The sequence below is a fragment of the Pseudophryne corroboree genome, chromosome 10 (assembly GCF_028390025.1).
Source record: "Pseudophryne corroboree isolate aPseCor3 chromosome 10, aPseCor3.hap2, whole genome shotgun sequence".
In the NCBI taxonomy this organism is placed as follows: Eukaryota; Metazoa; Chordata; class Amphibia; order Anura; family Myobatrachidae; genus Pseudophryne; species Pseudophryne corroboree.
In genome coordinates, this window is record NC_086453.1 from 31420393 (window position 1) to 31437223 (window position 16831).

General features: G+C 48.7%; 1 protein-coding gene across 1 annotated transcript in view; it reads left to right on the forward strand.

Annotated features, from left to right (window-relative positions):
- The first annotated feature begins 5615 nt into the window (after positions 1-5615).
- The window catches only part of LOC134965880 (G protein-activated inward rectifier potassium channel 2-like), a 214769-nt gene continuing 203553 nt past the window's right edge, over positions 5616-16831 (forward strand). The window contains exon 1 of the mRNA XM_063942270.1: positions 5616-6102. The gene's annotated coding sequence lies outside the window, so the exon portion shown is untranslated. The remainder of the gene's footprint in view (positions 6103-16831) is intronic.

Genomic DNA, 16831 nt, shown 5'->3' on the forward strand with positions numbered 1-16831 from the left:
ACGCCAGCAATATTGTGTGTGCATTAAATATGGGCAAATTCCAGCACGTCCCATGTTTTGCACATACCTTGAATTTGGTGGTGCAGAATTATTTAAAAAACGACAGGGGCGTGCAAGAGATGCTGTCGGTGGCCAGAAGAATTGCGGGACACTTTCGGCGTACAGGCACCACGTACAGAAGACTGGAGCAACACCAAAAACTACTGAACCTGCCCTGCCATCATCTGAAGCAAGAAGTGGTAACGAGGTGGAATTCAACCCTCTATATGCTTCAGAGGTTGGAGGAGCAGCAAAAGGCCATTCAAGCCTATACAATTGAGCACGATATAGGAGGTGGAATGCACCTGTCTCAAGCGCAGTGGAGAATGATTTCAACGTTGTGCAAGGTTCTGCTGCCCTTTGAACTTGCCACACGTGAAGTCAGTTCAGACACTGCCAGCCTGAGTCAGGTCATTCCCCTCATCAGGCTTTTGCAGAAGAAGCTGGAGACATTGAAGGAGGAGCTAACACGGAGCGATTCCGCTAGGCATGTGGGACTTGTGGATGGAGCCCTTAATTCGCTTAACAAGGATTCACGGGTGGTCAATCTGTTGAAATCAGAGCACTACATTTTGGCCACCATGCTCGATCCTAGATTTAAAGCCTACCTTGGATCTCTCTTTCCGGCAGACACAAGTCTGCTGGGGTTGAAAGACCTGCTGGTGAGAAAATTGTCAAGTCAAGCGGAACGCGACCTGTCAACATCTCCTCCTTCACATTCTCCCGCAACTGGGGGTGCGAGGAAAAGGCTCAGAATTCCGAGCCCGCCCGCTGGCGGTGATGCAGGGCAGTCTGGAGCGACTGCTGATGCTGACATCTGGTCCGGACTGAAGGACCTGACAACGATTACGGACATGTCGTCTACTGTCACTGCATATGATTCTCTCCCCATTGAAAGAATGGTGGAGGATTATATGAGTGACCGCATCCAAGTAGGCACGTCACACAGTCCATACTTATACTGGCAGGAAAAAGAGGCAATTTGGAGGCCCTTGCACAAACTGGCTTTATTCTACCTAAGTTGCCCTCCCACAAGTGTGTACTCCGAAAGAGTGTTTAGTGCCGCCGCTCACCTTGTCAGCAATCGGCGTACGAGGTTACATCCAGAAAATGTGGAGAAGATGATGTTCATTAAAATGAATTATAATCAATTCCTCCGCGGAGACATTGACCAGCAGCAATTGCCTCCACAAAGTACACAGGGAGCTGAGATGGTGGATTCCAGTGGGGACGAATTGATAATCTGTGAGGAGGGGGATGTACACGGTGATATATCGGAGGATGATGATGAGGTGGACATCTTGCCTCTGTAGAGCCAGTTTGTGCAAGGAGAGATTAATTGCTTCTTTTTTGGGGGGGGGTCCAAACCAACCCGTCATATCAGTCAAAGTCGTGTGGCAGACCCTGTCACTGAAATGATGGGTTGGTTAAAGTGTGCATGTCCTGTTTTGTTTATACAACATAAGGGTGGGTGGGAGGGCCCAAGGACAATTCCATCTTGCACCTCTTTTTTCTTTTATTTTTCTTTGCGTCATGTGCTGTTTGGGGAGGGTTTTTTGGAAGGGACATCCTGCGTGACACTGCAGTGCCACTCCTAGATGGGCCCGGTGTTTGTGTCGGCCACTAGGGTCGCTAATCTTACTCACACAGCTACCTCATTGCGCCTCTTTTTTTCTTTGCGTCATGTGCTGTTTGGGGAGGGTTTTTTGGAAGGGACATCCTACGTGACACTGCAGTGCCACTCCTAGATGGGCCCGGTGTTTGTGTCGGCCACTAGGGTTGCTAATCTTACTCACACAGCTACCTCATTGCGCCTCTTTTTTTCTTTGCGTCATGTGCTGTTTGGGGAGGGTTTTTTGGAAGGGACATCCTGCGTGACACTGCAGTGCCACTCCTAGATGGGCCCGGTGTTTGTGTCGGCCACTAGGGTCGCTAATCTTACTCACACAGCTACCTCATTGCGCCTCTTTTTTTCTTTGCGTCATGTGCTGTTTGGGGAGGGTTTTTTGGAAGGGACATCCTGCGTGACACTGCAGTGCCACTCCTAGATGGGCCCGGTGTTTGTGTCGGCCACTAGGGTCGCTAATCTTACTCACACAGCTACCTCATTGCGCCTCTTTTTTTCTTTGCGTCATGTGCTGTTTGGGGAGGGTTTTTTGGAAGGGACATCCTACGTGACACTGCAGTGCCACTCCTAGATGGGCCCGGTGTTTGTGTCGGCCACTAGGGTCGCTAATCTTACTCACACAGCTACCTCATTGCGCCTCTTTTTTTCTTTGCGTCATGTGCTGTTTGGGGAGGGTTTTTTGGAAGGGACATCCTACGTGACACTGCAGTGCCACTCCTAGATGGGCCCGGTGTTTGTGTCGGCCACTAGGGTCGCTAATCTTACTCACACAGCTACCTCATTGCGCCTCTTTTTTTCTTTGCATCATGTGCTGTTTGGGGAGGGTTTTTTGGAAGGGACATCCTGCGTGACACTGCAGTGCCACTCCTAGATGGGCCCGGTGTTTGTGTCGGCCACTAGGGTCGCTAATCTTACTCACACAGCTACCTCATTGCGCCTCTTTTTTTCTTTGCGTCATGTGCTGTTTGGGGAGGGTTTTTTGGAAGGGACATCCTACGTGACACTGCAGTGCCACTCCTAGATGGGCCCGGTGTTTGTGTCGGCCACTAGGGTCGCTAATCTTACTCACACAGCTACCTCATTGCGCCTCTTTTTTTCTTTGCGTCATGTGCTGTTTGGGGAGGGTTTTTTGGAAGGGACATCCTGCGTGACACTGCAGTGCCACTCCTAGATGGGCCCGGTGTTTGTGTCGGCCACTAGGGTCGCTAATCTTACTCACACAGCTACCTCATTGCGCCTCTTTTTTTCTTTGCGTCATGTGCTGTTTGGGGAGGGTTTTTTGGAAGGGACATCCTGCGTGACACTGCAGTGCCACTCCTAGATGGGCCCGGTGTTTGTGTCGGCCACTAGGGTCGCTAATCTTACTCACACAGCTACCTCATTGCGCCTCTTTTTTTCTTTGCGTCATGTGCTGTTTGGGGAGGGTTTTTTGGAAGGGACATCCTACGTGACACTGCAGTGCCACTCCTAGATGGGCCCGGTGTTTGTGTCGGCCACTAGGGTCGCTAATCTTACTCACACAGCTACCTCATTGCGCCTCTTTTTTTCTTTGCGTCATGTGCTGTTTGGGGAGGGTTTTTTGGAAGGGACATCCTGCGTGACACTGCAGTGCCACTCCTAAATGGGCCCGGTGTTTGTGTCGGCCACTAGGGTCGCTAATCTTACTCACACAGCTACCTCATTGCGCCTCTTTTTTTCTTTGCGTCATGTGCTGTTTGGGGAGGGTTTTTTGGAAGGGACATCCTGCGTGACACTGCAGTGCCACTCCTAGATGGGCCAGGTGTTTGTGTCGGCCACTAGGGTCGCTTAGCTTAGTCATCCAGCGACCTCGGTGCAAATTTTAGAACTAAAAATAATATTGTGAGGTGTGAGGTATTCAGAATAGACTGAAAATGAGTGGAAATTATGGTTTTTGAGGTTAATAATAATATGGGATCAAAATGACCCCCAAATTCTATGATTTAAGCTGTTTTTTAGGGTTTTTTGAAAAAAACACCCGAATCCAAAACACACCCGAATCCGACAAAAAAAATTCGGTGAGGTTTTGCCAAAACGCGGTCGAACCCAAAACACGGCCGCGGAACCGAACCCAAAACCAAAACACAAAACCCGAAAAATTTCAGGCGCTCATCTCTAGTAATAATAAAGGTGGAACAGGAGATGGGAGTATAGATGGGTAAAAAGGTGGTATAGGAGATTGGAGTATGGATGGGTAATAATAATCAAGGTGGTACATGTGATGGGAGTATGGATGGGTAATAATAAAGGTGGTACAAGTGATGGGAGTATGGATGGTTAATAATAAAGGTGGTACAGGAGATTGGGGTATGGATGAGTAATATAAAGGTGGTACAGGAGATGGGAGTATGGATGGGTAATAATAAAGGTGGAACAGGAGATGGGAGTATAGATGGGTAAAAAGGTGGTATAGGAGATTGGTGTATGGATGGGTAATAATAATCAAGGTGGTACATGTGATGGGAGTATGGATGGGTAATAATAAAGGTGGTACAAGTGATGGGAGTATGGATGGGTAATAATAAAGGTGGTACAGGAGATTGGGGTATGAATGAGTAATATAAAGGTGGTACAGGAGATGGGAGAATGGATGGGTAATAATAAAGTTGGTACAGGAGATGGGAGTATGGATGGGTAATATAAAGGTGGTTCAGGAGATGGGAGTATGGATGGGTAATATAAAGGTGGTACAGGTGATGGGAGTATGGATGGGTAATAATAAAGGTGGTACAGGAGATGGGAGTATAGATGGGTAAAAAGGTGGTATAGGAGATTGGAGTATGGATGGGTAATAATAATCAAGGTGGTACAGGTGATGGGAGTATGGATGGGTAATAATAAAGGTGGTACAGGTGATGGGAGTATGGATGGGTAATAATAAAGGTGGTACAGGAGATGGGGGTATGGGTGGGTAATATAAAGGTGGTACAGGAGATGGGAGTATGGATGGGTAATATAAAGGTGGTACAGGAGATGGGAGTATGGATGGGTAATAATAAAGGTGGTACAGGAGATGGGAGTATGGATGGGTAATAATAAAGTTGGTACAGGAGATGGGAGTATGGATGGGCAATATAAAGGTGGTACAGGAGATGGGAGTATGGATGGGTAATATAAAGGTGGTACAGGTGATGGGAGTATGGATGGGTAATAATAAAGGTGGTACAGGAGATGGGAGTATAGATGGGTAAAAAGGTGGTATAGGAGATTGGAGTATGGATGGGTAATAATAATCAAGGTGGTACAGGTGATGGGAGTATGGATGGGTAATAATAAAGGTGGTACAGGTGATGGGAGTATGGATGGGTAATAATAAAGGTGGTACAGGAGATGGGGGTATGGGTGGGTAATATAAAGGTGGTACAGGAGATGGGAGTATGGATGGGTAATATAAAGGTGGTACAGGAGATGGGAGTATGGATGGGTAATAATAAAGGTGGTACAGGAGATGGGAGTATGGATGGGTAATAATAAAGTTGGTACAGGAGATGGGAGTATGGATGGGCAATATAAAGGTGGTACAGGAGATGGGAGTATGGATGGGTAATAATAAAGGTGGTACAGGAGATGGGGGTATGGATGGGTAATAATAAAGGTGGTACAGGAGATTGGAGTATGAATGGGTAATAATAAAATATGCTCACCTCCTGTGTCACCCTTCTATAGTTAGATATCACCATACTAGTTTCATACTCCCCAGTACCTTCTACTCCTGCGCTACCTATCCTTATCTTCACCCCAGGCATTGTGTAGCCCCCCCATTCACCAACCTGTGCCCCATCCCAGCAGAATTCTAACCTACAGTGATTATACTCAGAATCAGGATGCAGTAACTTTGGAGCCATGTGATGTGCACCCTCTCAATCATTATTACCTGGTGACAGGAACCTATGGAAGGTCACACACCTGAGATAACACCACATCTGTGCCCCCCTCAGTCTTCATTCATTGCAAACCATGTACCACAAGCTTCACACCTCCAGCCTCCTGTCTCAGCCTCAGATCCTGGCTGTGACTTTACGCTGCTTTAGCTTCTGAGCTGGAATCATCAGTCTGGAAATTCATCCCAGTGTCTTCGTTCTCTCCCGTCCTCCACCTCCATGTGCCATACCTCCCACCGATGTCCCATTTTCCTGTGATCTCCTGCTCCTCTCTGGTGTCTCTGATGGGATTTCCTCTCCCTGCCCCTCCTCTTGCATCTTTAAAACCCCATTGTGTGATGTCCTTTCATTTCATCCTGCGCTGGCCAAATCCCAGCATTGATCTGCGCTGGTCTCCCAGGCTCCCCTTCCTTCCAGTCACTTCTGCGCTGGCATCACTTTGGCTTGGTTACACTTGGATTACGGACCTCCGGAGCCGGCTTCAGCATGCTTGTCCAGCTGCACAGCTGGGGTGACCCCACCAAATAGCATCCCCAGGTAAGAGGCTGCTGCAACCCACCAAGGCAAACATAATGCAACTGCAAAATGACAAATGGGAACTTCAATCACCCTTTGTGCGGTGAAAATACAATTCCACACATTTAACCACCTCAATGCTGGATTAAACCTCAGCAGCAGCATCTCAGCATCATCCGTCACTGAATGGGTTAATGCCCCCTTATAAGTCAGTTCTACTGAACGCAGTTGTCTGTTTGTTTGTTTTTTATTTAGTCTGGTGATTACATTTATTCCTGTATAGATGTTTTTATTTTATTTTTTTAATAAATGCCTAAAACAATGATTCCCAAACTGGGTGCCCCCCTGACGCCCTGGGGTGCAGTGGGGCATTTGGAGGGGTGCTTCAGGTTGGTGGTTTAGTATCAAATCAAATTAGTTATGGTTAATGTGATAGGAAAAAACGGTGCTGTTGGCTATCAATCATAGTGAACTAAATGAATTATTTTAATTGAATCATTTCTGCTGAATTTCTCAATTAGGAACTTTTGGCCTAAGGTGTAGTAGAAACAATCGCTGATAGTCCAGGGCTCTGTGATTCAGGAAAGTTTGCCTTAGCTAATTTGTCAAGTTGATCTTTGTGGCCGGTGTATTGGGGGGAAATGACAGGATGGCATGTTTGGGGCATGATGTGAGTGTGGGGTGTCTGGAGAAGAGGTCATACCTTGTTGAAAAAGACTTTTGCGCTTACGTCTTTCACAAAGAGCTTGCTGGTGGTGGTGGGGGGGGGGGGGGGGGGGCACAGCGGCTGTGTAGTACAGATGTGTAGTACAGATCTTTCCTATGGAAGAGATAATTACAGCTGTAGTGTGACACTCCTTTTCTTGCCCGGCTGGCAGTACAGTGACTTACATTATTTTTCACCAACCTATTTCCCTGTAGATTTCACTACATATTTTATTTTATATATATATATATATATATTTATTAACCTATTTTAGCTCCAGGATGCCCTGTGAGCATGCTGGGACTTATAGTCTCATAACTGTTAAGGGGAGATGTATCAAGTCTTGGAGAGAGATATAAGTGGGGTCGTGTCAAATGTCATAACTGTCAATTCGAATGACTGCGTTATATGCAGAGGGGCATATGCATCAACGCTTGGAGAGAGATAAAGTGGGGAGAGAGAAAGTACCAGGTAATCTGCTCCTAACTGTCTCTTTACCGGCTGTGTTTGAAAAATGGCAGATAGGAGCTGGCTGGTGGTACTTTATCTCCATACACTTTATCTCTCTAAGCGATGATGCGTCTGCCCCTTAGAGAGCCACAAATTGTTCAAAAACTGCTCTGTGCCATTTTTTTAAATCTGAAAATCCATTGGTACATTTTTACCCGATGTCGTTGCCTACACTGATACACTGGAAGTAATCACTACTTGCTATAAAGTCCACTTTGTCGTTTTTTGTTTCTTTTTATTCCACAGAAAGTTTTTTTATTTTACTTTTTAGATGGATTTATTTTAAATATCGCACTATGCGTCCTGCAGTATTGTCTCGTGGACGATGTGATTGTCCTGCAACAGAATTGTTTAAAGGGGCTCTGTGCTACGCCGGTAGAAACAGGGAGCAATGGAATAGATTTTCTTTTAGATTTTTAACTGGTGCAAAGCAAAAAAACAAAAAAATAAAAAAAATAACAACCTAGGATTACTGTAATATAATAGACAAGAATTGATATAATTCCGCAGGATCAGTAGGACTCTACTAGTACACTGGTGCGTTATAATGAGTGCCTTAGATTGCCACTTACAGCTTGCACAGATGTGAGTAGAACCAATGCATTTTCTGTTGCCGGCTCATTTACCACAGAGATTGCTCAGGTGTGTTTTTTGAAGCAGTGAATAGAACCGGTAACCTTCAGTGAACTTTAAAGTTTCTCTGTTTGGTGCTGGACATCTATGGCTCATGGAAATGGTTTTATTTACCTTCAGATCCGTCTCTGTGATGTTCAGGCATTGCAATCATAAGTCAGGGCGGTGGGGTCACACGTGTCCCCCTCTAGTACAGAATACTAATAGGACATGACTACATACAGTAGCACTCTCTATGAGAACGTACGTTTCACCTCCAGAAAAAACTCTCCAGAGACAGAATTGGAAAACCCTTTTATCTTTACATGTAATTAGATTAAAAGCCATGCGTGTCTCTTAGCAATATACAGTGGGATGGGGTCTGTCACTGTCCTGTAAGTCCTAGGACAAATAAACACATACAACTGTGGTTCCTTTTATGTTTTCAAATGATCTATGAGACTGGTTATCATCCACAGTAGTCGTCCCTTTCAGCTATAAACAGTGGGGATGTGTTTATGGCCTAAATCAATATCCTGGAGAGTAATGAATCCAATAATGACCAGCAACATCACTGAGGCACAAAGAAGTTGGCAGAGGCAGCCATTTTGTGGATTGAACCAACATTCGGGAGCTCACTTGGAACCAATGGCGTCATGGAGGCACTGCCATGAATGGCGGGTACACCCAAACAGTGGCTGCCTCACTTTCTGTAGGCCGGAGGTGCCCCATAGATGGTCAGCGAGTAGACCTGTTGATTTGCAGAAAATGGGCCTGATTCTTGTAAGTAAAGCAAAAAATCAAGCAGCTGTGCAAAACCATGCTGCACTGCAGGTAGGGCAGATGTAACATGTGCAGAGAGAGAGAGATTTGGGTGGGGTGTGTTCAAACTGAAATCTAAATTGCAGTGTAAAAATAAAGCTGCCTAACATTTGTGGGCTACATGCAAAAGCACCCAGTATTTACCCTGCACAGAAACAATATAAATGTATTTGCTCCCCTTGCATGGCAACATGGTTTATTCCAGGTACGAATTTACTTGTTTTTTGTGCTTTACTTGCAAACATGAATCAGGCCCAAGGGGCCTAATTCAGACCTGATTGCTAGGCTGCGTTTTTGTACAGGTCTAAACTGCGCATGGGTATGCACCGCAATGCGCAGGCGCATCGCACGGGTACAAAGGGGAACGCCGCTCAGTGATGGGTTTGTGCGAAGAATCCATTCGCACAGGCGTTCGCAAGGTGCTTGACAGGAAGAGGGCGTTTGTGGGTGGCAACTGACCGTTTTCTGGGAGTGTCTGGTAAAACGCAGGCGTGTCCAAGCGTTTGCAGGGCGGGTGTCTGACGTCAATTCCGGTCCCGGACAGGCTGATGTGATCGCAGCGGCTGAGTAAGTCCTGGGCTACTCAGAGACTGCACAACATCTGTTTGTACAGCTCTGCTACACACGCGTTCGCACACTTGCAAAGCAAAAATACACTCCCCTATGGGCGGCGACTATGCGGACGCAGGACTGCAAAAAAAAAACCTAGCGAGCGAACAGGTCTGAATTAGACCCAATGTCCGGATTTGTAGTTTATCAACCAACAGATTGCAGACAGCTGCCTGTGCCCGTCCTGTTTATTATCATCTGTTCCTGTCATTTAGTTAGACACAAAGAAGAGTTTCCCCTGGCTGTTCTTGGTTTCAGACCTAACTTGACTACAGTGGAAAGTTTTGCTGATTTTTTGTTGTTGTTTCCTGCATATAGGTGACTTGTAGTAAATAAGGGATATTACCTCTCCAGGCCAGATAAATGGATAGTAAGTACACAGTGCAGTGGCGTAACTAGAAATTTTTCTCCCCCAAGCCAAAAAATCCTTCGGCGCCCCACCTATACACCCCGTAATTGGCACTAGCAAAGGTAGAAAAATGGGCGCGCCGCAGGCGCGCGCTGGCAAAAAGGGGTGTGGCTTTGTCGAAATGGGCATGGCTTTGCGTGGAGGGCGTGGCATTGCAGGAAAAGACTACCTTATACCCCAGTTTTGCAACCTGCACGCCCAGACGTTGGCCACCACAGGAAAGAAAAATAATCCTGATTCATGCCCCTTACATTATTTGTCATTTTTCCTCCTTATAGTAATGCCCAGTATACATTATGCCACATACTGCAATGGCCCTTAGACATTATTCCACACACAATCAGTGATCGCGCTGAGCCCAAAAAAAAGTGGGTCCCAGGGACCTTTCACTTTTAAAAATTGGGGTCCTACCGGTCTTTTTCTGGGTCCCATCGGAATGAAGGTTCTTATTAATTTTAATCTTGTTTGGACACTACAAAAGTGTTGCAAGATGGGGGGGATGGGGTGACAATGCTGCTGGGCTGTGTAGCATGCAGGACACCCTGCACCAGAGCTGTAACTAGACATTTTGGTGCCCTTAGGCAGAAAGTGAATTGGTGTTAGACCACTTAGACCATAAAGAACAGGTAGTGCGCGCCGTAGGCGCGCCGCAAAATTTTAGGGGCATGGCTTCATAGGGAAGGGGCGTGACCACATAATAGTGTCAATTCACATTACACCACACAGTAGTGGCGCTTATACACATTGCACCAGGTAGAACCTCCTATGCACACTGATCCAGGTAGATCACGTCATACACTTTGCTCCAGGTACAGCACGTCATACACTTTGCACCAGGTACAGCACGTCATACACTTTGCACCAGGTACAGCACGTCATACACTTTGCACCAGGTAGAGCACGTTATCATACACATTGCATCAGGTAGAGCATGTTATCATACACATTGCCGCTAGGTAGAGCAAGTTATCATACACATTGCATCAGGTAGAGCATGTTATCATACACATTGCCGCTAGGTAGAGCAAGTTATCATACACATTGCCGCTAGGTAGAGCAAGTTATCATACACATTGCGTCAGGTAAAACACGTTATTATACACAATGCGCCTGGTAGAGCATGTTATTATACACAATGCGCCTGGTAGAACTCGTTATTATACACAATGCGCCTGGTAGAGCACGTTATAATACACATTGCACTAGGTAGAACACGTTATTATACACAATGCGCCTGGTAGAGCACGTTATTATACACATTGCGCCAGGTAGAACACGTTATTATACACAATGCGCCTGGTAGAGCACGTTATAATACACATTGCACTAGGTAGAACACGTTATTATATATACACAATGCGCCTGGTAGAGCACGTTATTATACACATTGCACCAGGTAGAGCACGTTATCATACACATTGTGCCAGGTAGAACACGTTATCATACACATTGCGCCAGGTAGAACACGTTATCATACACATTGCGCCAGGTAGAGCACGTTATCATACACATTGCGCCAGGTAGAACACGTTATTATACACATTGCGCCAGGTAGAACACGTTATTATACACAATGCGCCTGGTAGAGCACGTTATTATACACATTGCGCCAGGTAGAACACGTTATCATACACATTGTGCCAGGTAGAACACGTTATCATACACATTGCGCCAGGTAGAACACGTTATCATACACATTGCGCCAGGTAGAGCACGTTATCATACACATTGCGCCAGGTAGAACACGTTATTATACACATTGCGCCAGGTAGAACACGTTATTATACACAATGCGCCTGGTAGAGCACGTTATAATACACATTGCACTAGGTAGAACACGTTATTATACACAATGCGCCTGGTAGAACACGTTATTATACACAATGCGCCTGGTAGAACACGTTATTATACACATTGCGCCAGGTAGAACACGTTATTATACACATTGCACCAGGTAGAACACGTTATCATACACATTGCGCCAGGTAGAACACGTTATCATACACATTGCGCCAGGTAGAACACGTTATCATACACATTGCGCCAGGTAGAACACGTTATCATACACATTGCGCCAGGTAGAACACGTTATCATACACATTGCGCCAGGTAGAACACGTTATCATACACATTGCGCCAGGTAGAACACGTTATCATACACATTGCGCCAGGTAGAACACGTTATTATACACAATGCGCCAGGTAGAACACGTTATCATACACATTGCGCCAGGTAGAACACGTTATTATACACATTGCGCCAGGTAGAACACGTTATCATACACATTGCGCCAGGTAGAACACGTTATCATACACATTGCGCCAGGTAGAACACGTTATTATACACAATGCGCCTGGTAGAACACGTTATTATACACAATGCGCCTGGTAGAACACGTTATTATACACAATGCGCCTGGTAGAGCACTGAGGCACATTGCAGTAACCACTCACTTTTCACCTCCAGTTGCACGAAGGGGCCGTTTGACACAAGTGGCTCCGCCCCCAGCAGCAACTCACTGACACTCACCATTTTTTCTGACAGCACAGTGCAGTGAGTGCACTGGCACAAGTAGCCAGACTGCGCCTGTAGTAGCCGCAGCCTGGAGGAGCTCTATGTGAAATCGCAAGCAGAGGCTGTTCTCTGGCAAGAAGGAGCTCGTCCAATCGCTTCCCCTGACGGGCTGGCCACTGCTAAATATACCGATAATCAGTTCCAACTGTGTCAAAGTAGTGGAGCCAGGGGCGGAACTACTGGCGGGGCAGGCAGTGCATTGCACTGGGGCCCCGCCGCACTCAAGGGCCCACAGCCGCCGGCCGGCATTACATGAATGAGTCACAATGACTCATTGTATGTCATGCCGCAGCCGCACACCAGCGCTCCCGTGACCCGCCCGTCATAAGGAACGATTCTGGCCACCCGCACATGAAGGAGGGAGGAGGGTCCGTCCGTCCCTCCCTCCCTCATATACAAACAGGTCACAGTCTCTCAGTGAAGGAGAGAGCCGCAGCAGCGCTTTGTTATTGGTGGAGGCGCTGCTGCTGCTGCTCCTCTGCTTCACTATAGGCTGTCTCTGAGAACAGCCTATAGGGAAGCAGAGGGGCAGCAGCAGCAGCAGCGCCTCCACCAGTAACACAGCGCTGCTGCGGCTCCCTCCTTCACCTCCCTCCTCCTTCTTCTCTACTGCCCGGGAAGCTGCACCGAGGAGCCTGAGCCAACAGAGAGGGTAAGTATAATTCTTCTTTCTTTCTTTCTTTCTTTCTTTCTTGCTTTCTTTCTTTCTTTCTTTCTGTCTCTTTCTTTTTTTATTTGTTGGGACTGCCTGCCGCAATGTGTAAAAAGGGGGGACTGCCTGCCGCTATGTATAAAAATGGGGAATCTGCCTGCCGCAATGTAAAAATGGGGAATCTGCCTGCCGCAATGTGTAAAAATGGGGAATCTGCCTGCCGCAATGTAAAAATGGGGAATCTGCCTGCCGCAATGTGTAAAAATGGGGAATCTGCCTGCCGTAATGTATAAAAATGGGGAATCTGCCTGCCGCTATGTATAAAAATGGGGAATCTGCCTGCCGCTATGTGTAAAAAGGTAGAATCTGCCTGCCGTAATGTGTAAAAAGGGCACGCTATCTGCCGTTATGTGTAAAAGTGTATGGTGTCTGCCGTAATGTGTAAAATGGGGACGCTGTCTGCCGTAATGTGTAAAATGGGGACGCTGTCTGCCGTAATGTGTAAAAAGTGCACGCTGTCTGCCGCTATGTGTAACGAGGGCACGCTGGCTGCCGCTATGTGTAACGAGGGCACGCTGTCTGCCATTGTGTAAAAAGTGTATGCTGTCTGCCGCTATGTGTAACGAGGGCACGCTGTCTGCCGTTATGTGTAAAAAGTGCACACTGTCTGCCGTTATGTGTAAAAAGGGGAATCTGTTCGCTGTAAGGAGTAAAAGGGTCTCTACCTGGTGTAGTGGTGCTACTGTGCGGCGTAATTTGAAGAATGGAGACTACTGTGCACCGTTTTATGAATTGGTATTATTTTGTGGACACACCCCTTCCCCACGAAGCCACGCCACTATGTATTTTTGCGCGCGCCTACGGCGCGCACTGCCCATGGGGTGGACTTGGATGGGATGGGGGAGGGGGGGGGCCAAAGCATTTTGTTGCACCTGGGCCCACCGCTTGCTTGTTCCGCCACTGAGTGGAGCCCCAGGTGCAATGGGAAAGTCAGTGTCACTGCACAGTTGTACTGATTACTGGTATATTTAGCAGTGGCCAGCCCGTCAGGGGAAGCGATCGGAGGAGCTCCTTCTTGCCAGCCTCTGCTTGCGATTTCACAGATAGCTCCTTCATGCTGTGGCGCCGGCTGGCTACTTGTGCCAGTGCACTCACTGCACTGTGCTGTCAGAAAAATGGTGTCAGTGAGGCCCTGACACTCTGAGCGGCCTCACATTGCACACACGGAGCTTGCAGCCCCCGGACATCCCGCATCTGCACCAGCTACTCCAGGTGAAGCGGGGCGATGCAGCACTGTCTACTGCTTACCTACAGCGGGAGCTGTGCAGCCCGGCCGGCTCCTGCTGGAAGGTAGTTGTCGGGTCTCGGTGGGGCGTTGAGCGGGTCCCGGGTAGGGGGGTGGCGGCGGGCAGATCCGGAGCTGTACTCCCAGTCGCAGAGGAGGGTGCTGGCGGCAGAGCGGCAGTGGAGCCGGATGAGCGGGGCCAGTCTGTCAGCCCTGCAGCACAGATTCATGTGCTGGCGGGAGCAGGATTCAAAGCGGAAGATGCTGCAGGCTGTGATTGGATGGAGACTACAGGAGGTGATTGGCCGAGGAAACAGCCAGTCACCTCCTGCATTCCGCTGACAGGCTTAACACATGCAAACACATATTCAGATGAGCGCGTCCTGTGGGACCCGCTCATCTTCTAAATGTGAGTCCCGGGCGGCTGTTTCTGGGTAAAATACGCGCCATAGCGCGTTTTTGCGATCACTGACAATAATGCACATGACACAATATGCACACACCGTAATGCCCCCTACACATTATGCCACACACCGTAATGCCCCCGACACATTATGCCACACACCGTAATGCCCCCGACACATTATGCCACACACCCTAATGCCTGTGACACATTATGACAGGAATCGCAATGCCCGTTATACATTATGCGACACACTGCAATGCCCCTGATACATTATAGCACATACAATGTCTGTGACACAGTATGACACACACCACAATGATCCTGAGACATTATACCACATACCACAATGCCCGTGACATAGTATACAACACACCGTAATGCCAGATACATTATGACACACACTGCAATGTCCGTGATACATTATGCCACACACCGTAATGCCCATTACACATTAAGTTCTACAGTAAGGCTTCCAATTACTTTTAAATTACCTGCTCGTTGCCAGGGGTTTCATGCTCTTGGTTCCATGCACGGTGCCAGGATGTCATGCTCGTTGCCAGGGGTTTCATGCACTGGGTGTCATGCTCGTTGCTAGGGGGTAGTGCTTGTTGCTAGGGCCGTGCTCCCAGTGCCACATATGCTCCCAGTGCCAGATATTCCCCCACAGTGCCAGGTATATGCACCCAGTGCCAGATATTCCCCCACAGTGCCAGGTATATGCACCCAGTGCCAGATATTCCCCCACAGTGCCTGCTTTCCCCCCCAGTGCCAGGTATATGCCCCCCCAGTCCCGGGTATATGCCCCCAGTGCCGGGTATATGCCCCCCCAGTGCCAGGTATATTCCCCCAGTGCCAGGTATATGCCCCCCCAGTGCCAGGTATATGCCCCCAGTGCCAGGTATATGCCCCCCCAGTGCCAGGTATATGCCCCCCAGTGCCAGATATTCCCCCCCAGTGCCAGGTATATGCCCCCAGTGCCAGGTATATGCCCCCAGTGCCATGTATATGCCCCCAGTGCCAGGTACATGCCCCCCCAGTGCCAGTTATATGCCCCCAGTGCCAGGTATATGCCCCCAGTGCCAGATATCCCCCCCCAGTGCCTGCTTCCCCCCCAGTGCCAGGTATATGCCCCCAGTGCCGGGTATATGCCCCCCCAGTGCCAGGTATATGCCCCCAGTGCCGGGTATATGCCCCCCCAGTGCCGGGTATATGCCCCCAGTGCCAGGTACATGCCCCCAGTGCCAGATATTCCCCCCCAGTGCCTGCTTCCCCCCCAGTGCCAGGTATATGCCTCCAGTGCCGGGTATATGCCCCCCCAGTGCCAGGTATATGCCCCCCCAGTGCCGGGTATATGCCCCCAGTGCCAGGTACATGCCCCCAGTGCCGGGTATATGCCCCCCCAGTGCCAGGTATATGCCCCCAGTGCCAGGTACATGCCCTCAGTGCCGGGTATATGCCCCCCCAGTGCCAGGTATATGTCCCCAGTGCCAGATCTGCCCCCCCAGTGCCAGGTATATGTCCCCAGTGCCGGGTATATGCCCCAGTGCCTGCTCCCCCGGCCCCCCCCTATGTGTTGGAGGGACACGAGCGCATCGCGCGTCTCTCCTGTGTCCCTCCTGGCTCTCCCCCGGCTGGTCTAATAAAGGAAGTGCCGTTTGTGAGCCAATCAGAGCTCACGAACGGCACTTGCTTCCTTAGACCGGCCGGGGGAGAGCCAGGAGGGACACAGGAGAGACGCGCGATGCGCTCGTGTCCCTCCAACACATAGGGGGGGGCCGGGGGAGCAGGCACCGCAGGGAGGGAGAGGAGATCGCAGATTGACATGCGGACGCTCGTCCGCATGTCAATCTGTTCTAAATCAGTGGCGCCCCCGCAGCCCCTCGCCCCCAAGCCACCGCGAGGACTGCGGGGGCAGTAGTTACGCCACTGACACAGTGGCAAATCAATGATTGACAATTATAATACATGTCATGTACTGCTAACATATCTTCAAGAGTCAGACTCGTGTTATAGTCTCTGCCGGGCGCAGGTGTAGCGCAGCCACATGTGGTAATTGTGATACTGTGCAACAATGGGATGCAATCACGATCCCAGCTGTCGGGAATCCCGGCAGCCAGAATACCGACGCCAGAATACCGACACTATTCGGAATGCCGACATCTGG